Here is a 12,054-nt window from a genome sequence, read left to right as displayed (position 1 = left end):
CTTGATGTGCTTTGTGCGCTCTGTAAGCTGAGGACTCTTCGCCATTGCAATTGCTGACTGATTGTCACAATGTAGAATGATTGGAGGAGTGGCACATGGAAATGGCAGTCCTTCTATGAGTTGGTGAAGCCACAATGCTTCACGAGCAGCGAGGGATGCTGCTATATAGTTTTCCTCGGCAGATGATAGAGCAAGAGAGGTCTGGCGCTTGCTTCGCCAAGAAATAACACCACTTGCAAGAGGAAATACATGCCCAGAGATGCTATGCATATTCGGGTCTTGCCCAGGCCAATCGGCATCAACAAAACCTTTGAGTTGCAGTGTTGATGAGTTGTGCTGACGATAATAGGTAAGAGAATGATGGCGAGTGTGGTGTAAGTAGCGCAGTGATCTCTTGGCGCGAGACCATGGCATTTATGAGGTGCCTTCATATGGCGAGATAATACATGACCAGTAAAGCTAATGTCAAGCCTTGTGCATGAAATGAGATACCTTTACTCGCCAATCAAGCGAGCATAGGGAAAGCTTGACATAGAGTAAGTATCATCATCAGATGGTGGCAGAGATGATGTGAATAATTTATGCTTGACAAGAAGTGGAGTAGAGAGTTGTGCATTAGAAGAGAGAAGACCATACTCACCCAATATGTCTTCAATGTATTTACGCTGTGAGAGCTGGATGAATTTGCCATTCGGATCCCAACTGTTGACCTCTATGCCCAAGAAGTAGGTCATAGGGCCATTGTCATGGAGTGGGAATTCTTCCTTGAACATTTCCACAACATGTAAGACATATGTCTCATCACTAGCAGTGATAGGGATGTCATCGACATAAACACCAATGATTCCCATCCATGAAAGAGAGTATGATAGAATAAATTGGGGTTAGAAGTGCATTGAACCCATCCCCATTTGATAAGAAAAGCATGCAAGCACTTGAACCATTTTTGTGCAGACTGCTTCAGACCGTATATAGGCTTATTTAGCTTGCATACATAGATAGTGGGATCATCACAACAGAAGTAGGGTGGTTGAGCCATATAAATGACTTCATCTAGCCATCCATGTAGAAAGGCAGCGCGAATGTCAATGTGATGAAGAGGAATGTCAAAGAAAGCAGCTAATGCAACAAGTATGCGAAATGATGTGATGATCATTACGGGAGATTAAGTATTGGTGAAATCCGTACCATGTTGTTGCATATAGCCCTTCGCGACAAGCCTTGCTTTGTAGCGTTCGATAGAATCGTTGTGATGATGCTCCTTTTTGAGAATCCATTAGCAACCGATGATATTGGCGTCGTCTGGCCTTGGCGTGATAGTCCAAGTTTGAGCTTCTTCATGTGCTTGAAGCTCTTCCTTCATGGCTTCAATCCAATATTGTTCACATTTGGGAGAGGCAATGGCGTTCTCTACTGAGAGTGTGTTCTCCTCGAGCGGTTCAGGGATATGGATGGAGAGGTCTTCTTCTTCTTGAATCAAGAATGAGGAGAAGGATGTTTCTTCGTAGATGGCTTTGAGAGAGCGGTTTCGAAGGCGAAGGGGAGGCGAGATCCCTTCATCATCCATTGGGGCTGATTTGGAGGGTCGATTAGAGTGTTGATTAGATGCCTTGAGGGCTGAGGATGAAGAGGAAATGCTGATGGGAGTGATGGTGTTTCTACGAGTAGTAGAAGTAAGCGGGGTTGAGTATGAGGATGAGACTACAATAGGTGAGTGTGCCATTCTTAGAGGCGATGAAGGAGAAGCTGAGGGGCTGAAATGAGGGCTGTTTTGGGTCATTTTTGAATGAGGTAGGGGGCTGTTTGTGTGTGGAGCAGGAGATGGCGCAATGGAGCTTGAGAAGTGGTGCTCATGAGATGTCGATTGGCGTGATACAGAGGGCTGAGCATGTGTGTGTGTTTTTATTGTTTATGATGTTTTGTTGTTGTTGAAGGAGCATGGGAGTGCCCATGAGTGGCACTGGTGGATAGGGTGCCGTGATGAGCACCTGTGATTGGGGGTGTGTGCATGTAGTTGCAGTTGGTGTTGTCTGGAGTATTTCGCCATCATGCGTTTTTAAGCTTGTATGCCTTGAAGGGTTGATTAATTGGTTGTGGGTTGTGTTCACATGAGAGACCATAGGGTGATTTGAAAGGGTTTTAGGATGGTCGCATCCATGGAGAGCCGGGGTAGAGAGAAGAGGCTCAGTGGTTGATGAGGGCGGGGCTTCACCGGGGTGATTAAATAGAAGAAACTCGCATAAGATTACTGACCTTGAGAGCAAAACTTATGGGTTGTCGAATTGTAAACGTGATATGCATTAACGCCATGAGTGTCGCAGTATCCGCAGAAGATAGTGTGGATGCTCTTAGGGGATAATTTGGGTTGAGGACTGGTGAGCAGAGGATATACCGGGGAAACAAAGATTTTGAGATGGGTTATGTTGGGCAGGTGGTTGAACCATAACTGGTAAGCAGTTTTTGTGTGGATTGGCGGATGAGAGGACTCGATTTTGAATGTAGGTGGCAGTATCGAGCGAGGGCTAGCATTGAGAGGACAACTTCGACTAAGTGCGATTCTTGCGCTCGACGACTCCATTTTGCTGAGGGTGATCCGGGATTGTAAATTCCCGTTGAATACCATTTGATACGCAATATTGTTGAAATTCATTGCTTTTGTACTCTCCACCATTATCTGTGCGCAATGCTTTAATCTTTCGATCCAGTTGTGTCTCCACCGCAGCTTTGAATGCCTAAAATTTGATAAATGTTGTAGCTTTATCTGCCAAGAAATAGACATGAGTGTACGTACCTTGTATAGTCATCGATGAAGATTAGGAAGTATTTGTTGCCGGTGAGTGATTGTGTCTGCATTGGGCCGCACAAATCCGAGTGTATTAGCTCAAGAGGTTGAGTTGTATGGGATTTTGACCTTGGAAACTTGAAATGCTTAGCTTTGCCCAATACACTTGCTTCACAAAATGTGATTGGTGTAATTGTGGTTGGTAGACCCATCACTAGCTCCTTCTGCTGCATATCCTTGAGCACTTGTTGTGAGACATGTCCTAGCCTGTAGTGCCAAGTAAGTGTCTCCACTTGCCTAGAAGAATTGATGACTGATGAAAGTGCTTTGGCTTGGACTTTGCTACTGCCAAGAGGATACAAGCGTCCTTCCTTGGGGCAAGATATAGAGAAAGGCTTGTGATTTGTATCGATTGTATGCAGGATGCACTTATCATTTGTGAAAGAAAGTGTAATGCCCTTGGAGGTGAGCTCTCCTACGGAGATGAGATTCTGCTTTAGACCAGGTACATAGTATACCTTGTCTAAGTGAGCTATTGTGCCATTTGGTAGGGTAATGGAAACAGTGCCATATCCTTGAGCATGTTGAATGTTGCTATCCCCAATGAGGACTTCAAGTGGGTGTTGAAGGGGAGTGTAGTGTGCAAGCCAATCAAAATGACATGTCATGTGATGTGTAGCTCCAGTGTCTTGATACCAGATAGAAGAGTTGTGATGTGGCTTAGAGGAGCTGAAGCTTGCAACAAAAAGTTGTATAGAAGTAGGGTGTGTATCACCATCATAGCTTGAAATATTAGTGAAATGAGCATGAGCTTTGTGATGATAGCCTCCATTTTCTTTATGTCCATTGAATCCTCCATGATTACCACCATGATGCTTGGTTTTGGACCTACAGTCCTTGGCAATCTGTCCAAACTTCTTGTAGTTGTGGCATTGAACTTGACCATAAGGTGCATTTCTAGGGTGGTTAGAACGATCTTTATGCAACTGCCTTGAATTGTTGTAACGGTGGTTAGGACCACCTTTTCTGAAATTGATACGAGTGGCTAGAGCCACTAGAGTAGATCCAATAGACTGATCTCTTAAAGCTTCTTCCTGATGGATTTTGGATACAAGGCCTTGCAATTGTATTTGGGACATGGCTTGAGTAGTAACAAAGACTCTCAAGCTTGCGGGTAAAACCGCCAATAGAAGCAAACATTGAAATTTCTGTGAAATCTCCCATTCTAGAGATGAGAACTTCATCTAACAGTGGCTGCCAATTGTCAAGGAACTTGACTGCAGATTGGCATTCTTGCATAGTATTGTATACAAGCCTCTTGATTAGGGAGACTTGATAAACAAGATCAGTGTGCTCATAAGTGTTGTTGAAGAACTCCCAAATAGCCTTAGAGGTGGATAGAGTCTGCACCATTTGGACTTGCCTATCCTCACAATGGAGTATAATATCCATTTGAGCCATAATGTCCCTTGAATCCCATGCCGAGTGTAGCTCCATGTCGGAGGTGTACTCGTCTTCACTCAGTCTTATTTCATCTCCAGAAACAATTTCTAGATGCTAAGTTGCTTCAAATATAGCTCCATTCTCAGCTTCCACACATTGTAATTGTTCCCATTGAGCTTATCAATGGAGAAATACCCAGACTTGGTGGTTGCAACCATAGGTGACAAGGCGCTAGTCATGCTAGCCGAGTAAACCTTGGAAGTGAGAGATGGGCGTAAAATAGGCCGTTGCTTTGAGAGAAGGCTCTTAGAGTACTTAGGAGCTCAAGTTCTTGAGCTCTGATACCATGTGAACTTGAGTACTATAAAGAAGATTGAGTGAGAGAGGAGAGGAAGAGAGTATAGACAAAGAGATGGAGGTAGAGAAGGGAGAGAGGTGTGAGAGAGAAGGAAAGGGGGAGCTAACACCTTAAACTTAGATGCTCAACCTAAGGATCTTGATAATTTTAAATTATCCTTTTATGGGAATGTAGTCAATAATTTGAAAGGTTAAAACCATGAAGATTCTACATATCTAGGAGATTTATAAGCTAACTACCACGTTAAATCATCAGGGACACACAAAACTTCTTTACCATCCTATCTACATCTATAGGATGTGATGAATGAATTGCCCATCTTGAGAAGCATCATCCTTAGGAAAATGGGGGAACCTTGTTGAATAGAGGCAGCATGAACGAGAGAGAGAGAGAGAGAGAGAGAGAGAGAGAGAGAGAGAGAGAGAGAGAGAGAGAGAGAGAGAGAGAGAGAGAGAGAGAGAGAGAGAGAGAGAGAGAGAGAGAGAGAGAGAGTATTGCCCCAAGTTAGCTACTATATTTGGCGCAGCTACAACGATCACAAAAGGTACGACACCAGTTGGCTCTCTTTGAAGCCGGTACTGCAAACTGCTGTTGATCAAGTGGCGCTTCGCCAAAGCCAACAAAGTGGGGTGTGTGGAAAGTGCATTGCACTTTACACCTAAGCAGTTGGAGTTCAAACCTCACCACAAATATCTTATCCCTACAACGGCTATATGCCTTATCCATGCCTACAAAAGGAACTTCCCCTTGTATTGTAATGTGCTGTTGAGTGTGATTCAAATTTGAATTTTCCCCCTCTTCTCGATGACTAGATCAAGCTCAAAAATCTTACTTCTATCTCTTCCATCAATATAGCTCTCGAGGGAAGTGACAAAACAATTAGTAGTATTTAAACAATTGATCAAGATGACCATGATCTACATAGAACCACATCAAGAAGAGAATGTAGTTAAGCTATCGGTTGGTGGATATCTACTGGAAGCTAGAGACATTGCTGGATCAATTTTTGAAGGAATCTTTTTTAAAGATGATGACTCAATTTGTGTAATATTTTGTCAAATTTTTCTATCACTCCAATGTAATTATGAGTTTGAACTATATCAATGGGGTTTACCATGCTTAATCATAGCCTTCCTCACATGCGGACTCGCTGAGACATGCACACAGAGATGAGCACACACACGAGACGCAACTGTTAGTTTCATTATCGTTTTGAGTACATTATTAAACATTTGGATGTGCCCGTACATTTTTGGGTAGTGGATAGTACAATTGGTATTGACTTACAAGATCCCCACTCAAGACCAATTGAGAGAGAGAGAGAGAGAGAGAGAGAGAGAGAGAGAGAGAGAGAGAGAGAGAGAGAGAGAGAGAGAGAGAGAGAGAGAGAGAGAGAGAGAGAGAGAGAGAGAGAGAGAGAGAGAGAGAGAGAGATATGTGCACGTGCCTAAGTGCGACTAGAGAAAACACATACACTCTTTTTTTGTGGTTGTCTGAAGACCGTCGTGCGGTGCATAATTAGGAAAGATACAAAGTCGATATAGAGGCTATCGAGGGTTCATGAAATCCTGATGAAAAAAGTGGCAAGAGCGACATCATGCTGTGTCAAGCATAGCATTGAGAATGATCCAGTGTTGCAACATGTTTGTTGTCATTCTTTGATTAGGTTCGACTGTTGCACATAGATCTTGAAGCCTTGCGGCATAGATCTTCATTTCTTGACAATGCTCATCACCATTTCTCCCCCTCAATGGAAAGAAACGGAAGATCATTGCATGAATTGGATGAACTTGGATTTGAAGCTCGATATATGACCGACGCTTTTGGGAATTCTTGGTTTGACGAGGTTGTGGCATGGTAGCTTCATGAGGAAAGATCCAATCATGATAGCCACCTGGGTCAAAGACTTGAACTTCGGGTTCAAGTTCATCTTCTTCTTTCTCATTGGCATCATCATCATCATCATCATTGGCAAGCACCGATACACGATCATATGCCTCATTAATGTCAAGCAAAGAAATGATTGGATAGCCAACTGGGTCAAAGACTTGAACTTCGGGTTCAATTTCATCTTCTTATTTCTCATTGGCATCATCATCATCATCGAAAAGCACCGATACACGATCATATGCCTCATTAATGTCAAGCAAAGACTCCTCGAGTTGTTTGTTGGAAAGAGAACCTTTCTAGTATCGTGAAAGAGCATAGCATCATCTTCATCTTTGTCTTCGTCGGTTTCTTCCGCATCAATTTGCATAATTTTGATGCCTTTGTTTGTTGAAGTGAGGTCCTTTGCATGTTGTAGCAGACCATGCTTAGAGGATGCGGGATTTTTTGTCACATCTTGGCCTTCAACTTCTTTCTTGGGCTCAAAGGATGAAACTGGGTGTAGCTTCGAACCTTGGCCTTCTTCTTGTGTATAAGATCAAAGGGTGCATTGGGCTGCGGCCATCCACCTTGGCCATCGTCTTTCTCGTTCTGGTCAGAGGCTGTAGTTTTTTGTGCTTGCCCAGGTGGGAAGTCTGAGGAGACATCTTGAGAGAGGGTCGCTTGCTCAATTTGAGAAGGTCTTGTGTCATAAATTCTAGTATCTAACCAACCCAAATGATTTTCTCATATTAAAATGATCATTTAATGTGGGAGAATAAACGGGAACAAGGGTTAGAATATATTCACGTGCTTACAGATCTATCTCAACATGGGGCTAATGGCAAAGGGGCCCAAATGAGAGATGGTCTGTCAAAGAGCAAGGCTAACCAATGGAGCTTAAAAGACCTTAGGGTTAGCTTCATTGAAGACCTCCAAAGCTTAGTGTAAAAAGTCCTTTGACCTTAGGTAAGCTAGGACTGTTCTTGAGGTGGGAACCTGACCCAAACTTGAGGTGCTTGTTTTGCTTGATGACTAAGGTGCTTCAGGTGCTTGTCGTTCTTGTTGGCTAAGATGCTTGAGGTGCTTGTTGTGCTTGCCGACCAAGGAGCTTGAGGGGCTTGTGGGAACACTACCCAAGCTTGAGGTGCTTTGTCATGCTTGTTGACTAAGGTTCTTGAGGGTAAGGTGTTTTAAAAGTTACATCCCATCCCTACAAGAGAGGGTGCAATCCCTACAAGAGGGGGCTAGAGAGAGAACACACACACCTTCACACAAGGCAAGCTTGGTACAAAGAAAGCAAAAAGGACACTTGTCAAGCTCCTCCTCATGTTGCCCTGATGGTGTGCCTAAAGCCTATTGGTTGGCCTCCCAAGGTGTCCAATGATAATTTAGTAGATTTCATTAATTGTTCTTGCATTTATCAAGTCCTCTCTCTCAAAGGGGAAAGTGGGACACTTGTCCCAAGACTACCCTTGTTGCTTATTATGCATCCTGCATGTGATTGGACATTCTTGTAGGGGTTCAATGAGCTTCATACTTGAGCTACAAGGCGGGGTCGACCAAGCAAGAAGGGGGACTAGCTTGGGAGGTATACTCTCCCACACACACTCACACACACTCTTATTGTGTGAAGTGCAAGAGCTCCATCTCCTTCTCCAAGCTAGTAGAGAAGTTGAGAGGCTACACCAACACTCTTGGCTATGGAATGCAAATCCAACCAAGAGCCATGCTTCACATTAGGAAAATTTGGAGGTCATTTGAAGGGCCTTCTAAGAAAAATAGAATTTTGACTTTCTCTCTCTAGAAAATAGGTGTGGTAAAAGAAATTGTAAACTTGGAATAACCATTCAAAAAGTGCACTTACAAGTAGATTCTTGCCACAACATCATAACGGCCATGATTATTGAAGAATAAATCGTTTTCAATTGCATTTAATGAACGTCGTAGAATTGGAGGGAGTTTCCTGTACGTGGAATGTATGACTAAAGGAAATAGGACGTATCCTTCCAAACCTGCTCTCTCCTTACTCTCTCACTGTTTGTGCGTTGACCTCAAATAAATCCTCCCTTTCTTGCACTCTTGCATACATGGCTTCTTCTTCCATCCCCACAAAATACCCTTCTATCATCTACACATTGACCTGGATCCCCAATATACATCACTGTGTAAGCAAGGCAAAACTAACATCAAAGTGACACCGATCATGACAGAGAGACTCAGAGCAGAGGGAGCAAAACACTTAGATATTTTGACAAAAGGCTCACTCTATCCATTGAATCCCATGACCCATGCTTTCCCTGCATTTTCAAATCCCACTAACTTATTGACCTTTGCAGGTAATGGAGAGAATGGATTGCTTGGCTACTGTAAATCTTCTAAACAACAAATTAGAAACTTATAAAGACATGGTGAAGCACCAAGTAGATGAGATTCAGGGACTTTCTAACTTGCATTATGAGGACCAAAAGATTGTAATGCAGCACACTCAAGAATCGCAGGTCTTGCGAACAAAGGTATGGTCATTACAAAACAAAGAGACAATGTTAGGCACTCGTGTGAGAAAGAAGAAACTACGAAATCTTGAAACGTTGAAGGTAGGCTCTGGCGGCCTTAAGAAAAGAATCCAAGCCTTGAGGCGAGCATTGTAAACATGTCTAATTAATTTAAACTAATCTAAGTTTTTGCTTATGTTAGGTATGATTTCTTTATAGAGATTCTATCTATCTAGACAAAGAAAACATAGACCCGAAGGCCAATGTAGGAAAGCAGTTAAAGCCATTGATAACTAGTGGTCTTGCAAAGGTTATAATGCATGACAAAAGTTTAAGGTTTTGCAACGGGATGTCATTGTGACAGATTCATTTCAAAGAATGCAGTGCCTGCCAAGCAAATACAGGGTACCTTGGACTCCGTTGGCGTTAGTAAAAGAGGTTACTCAGCTATTCAACAGTCTATCCCTTCCATGTTTGTGAAGAAGGGAATAAAGTCTAAGCTTTTACCAACAACTGCAAGTGTTTGGAAGGAAAGACTCCAGCTCAATAATGAACAGACCGACTTCATTGGATGTCCATTTCATATTCAAGATATTTATAGCTCACAGGGAACTACTGTCACTTATGATGAGTACAACAATATCTTCATGGACCTGACTTTGTTGCATACTAGAATGGTAGAGTTCTGCAACATCACATTCGAAGAGACAGGTGGTGTTCTACATTTTGTTTTGAAGCTAGATGAGTGTGAGATTCTTAAAGAGAAGAAGCTAGAGCAAGTTACAATCACATTAATGAATAGGGATCTTTCCAAATGTCCCACTGATGACCCTTCATACTTCTGTGTTCAATCAGAAACAAACATATGGCGGCTTGGTGCATTTCAGGTAATCTAGTTATTTCCAATTTGCAGCTCTAACAAGCCCTCTATTGTACCTAAATTTTATATTTATTTTTCGTATCTCATAAGAATTAATCTTGCAGGTAAACAAAGAAGACCATGAAATCTTATACTGGGTGTTCCATCAAACCCCTATTCCAGATATCGTTGATAGGCAAATGAATCAAGGAGAGGTACTAGCTGTAGATGGGAGAGGAGACTTTTAAGATCAATGGCATCTGCAGGTGAACTCAAAACACTGAAGTGTATGTATAATTGTGGAATGAGTGCCATGGCAAAGTCTCCATGCTTGTATTGCATGGATCCTGCAAAGGTGATGGACCCAAAGTGGTGGAGAAAGGCTCCTACTCGTCACAATCAAGACTCTAATTTTTGACCAGTTCCGGATATACCACTTGTTAATGTCCATATTTGTACAATGCATGGTCTCTACCGAATTGTAGAGAAGTTGGTATATCTGTACATTGGGTTTGCTTGGAAAATCAAAAAGTTAGCTGAACAACAGGTCGCTCTAGAGGCTTTGGAACTAGTTTTGTCAGATATTGGTCTACATGGGGGCAATGTGAAAATCCAACAGGATGAAAAAAGATCAACCAATGAGAAAGATGTACCCTGCAAACCATCCATAGGTGGGGTCAAGGCACGCCATTTTCTATCTAAACCTCAAGGTATGAAAGATGTGAAGCTAACAAAGCGAGGGAGGGTATATCACTCTACCTACATTAGCAAATTTGAGTATATGCACTGGAAAAAACTTCATTTAGCAGTGAAAGACCAAGAGCCAACAACTCGCAATGCAAAGGGTGATGTGTGGCATTCCATTGTCACGTTATTTCAAATGTGTGAGAATGATGATTGGTCGTAGGATAATCTCAACAGGTTTAAACAGAACCTTCAGCTTACTACTGAAAAAAACCTTCAAGACAGCATGGACTGACACTCAAATCACTCATTAAATGGTAAATTCAAAGCACCTCAGATAGTCTTAGTACTAAATTTGTGTTTAAATTTCTTGTTTTGCAGCACATTATTTTTAATCATTTGCCATACTTCATCTAAAAGTATGGGAATCCAGGTATATGGAACACTCAGGGCTTGGAGAAGTCTCATTACATGGCTAGAAATGCCTACTTCAGACACACACAGCATAGAGGCTCTCGAAATAAGGCAAACAGTCTGAAGGAGTTATGTCACTGGTTTTATCGCAGAATCATTCACCGCATGCAACAAAATCAAGTATTGGCCTCGTCAGCAAGAATAAAGGCAATCAGACATTTGCAACTTCAGAAAAGAAAGCGAGCAGATTCATTCAACAACTCAAGTGCTCTTGAAAGTCAAATGAGGTGGAGGGAGACAATGCAATATGCCAATCATCAATGGAACAAGAGATTAGAGTTTAGATGATTGGATGTACCACAAATGCATGTAGAATTAAGTTCAGTATGTACTACAACTATTTCAAACTTTTGATGATTTGCAAATATCATTTGGAACCTTGCCCTTATATCTGATCATTAAATGTTTTCCATACTGTAAGAGTTCAGTAGGGTTTTCTTTCCCTAAACATAATTCAATTGCTGTGTATGTGTAGTAATATGCTGCACGGCCCCCAGTATATCCTGGAGGGTAACCAAAACATTCTCTTCCAAAAACCTTGTCGACGAGGATAACTTTGTGTGCATTTTGTGGCAGCATTGGACCACCTAAGAAGCGAGATAATGTCTTGAAAGCATAGGCTGCAGTATTCCCATCTTGTGACATTCTGTTGTGGAAAATTAGGATAGGTGTCTCACAAAGACTAGGAAGATATTGTCCTAGAGATGCATCCCTCCCACGGAATTGTCTTCTTCGACGACAAAGAAAGTCATCCTTTTCAGCAATCCATGACTGTAAACAAAAGAAGAGTGTGTGTGTGTGTGAGAGAGAGAGAGAGACAGAGATGGGGGGGGGGGGGGGGGGGGGGGGGGGGGGGGTTTGACAGGATGTTATACCATGAAACTCTCATCTTGCAAAAAAATCTCATTCTTCCATAGGTTGACTGATCCGGTTGAATCCTGTGCTAGTCGCTTAAACCAATCCTCCATATCCTGATTACTAGTTGATGGCTTGAGATTATTTCGAATAGTTTGGAATGTGGCTTCATCAAGAAGGATTTCTTTATACTTTTTTTGCCTTTTCAAAGGAGAGTTTAAGGCAGTCCATTGGATTA

This window comes from Adiantum capillus-veneris, chromosome 3 (genome assembly GCF_014529385.1).
Source record: "Adiantum capillus-veneris isolate H3 chromosome 3, ASM1452938v2, whole genome shotgun sequence".
NCBI lineage: Eukaryota > Viridiplantae > Streptophyta > Polypodiopsida > Polypodiales > Pteridaceae > Adiantum > Adiantum capillus-veneris.
Note: the sequence above shows the minus strand (reverse complement) of the source record.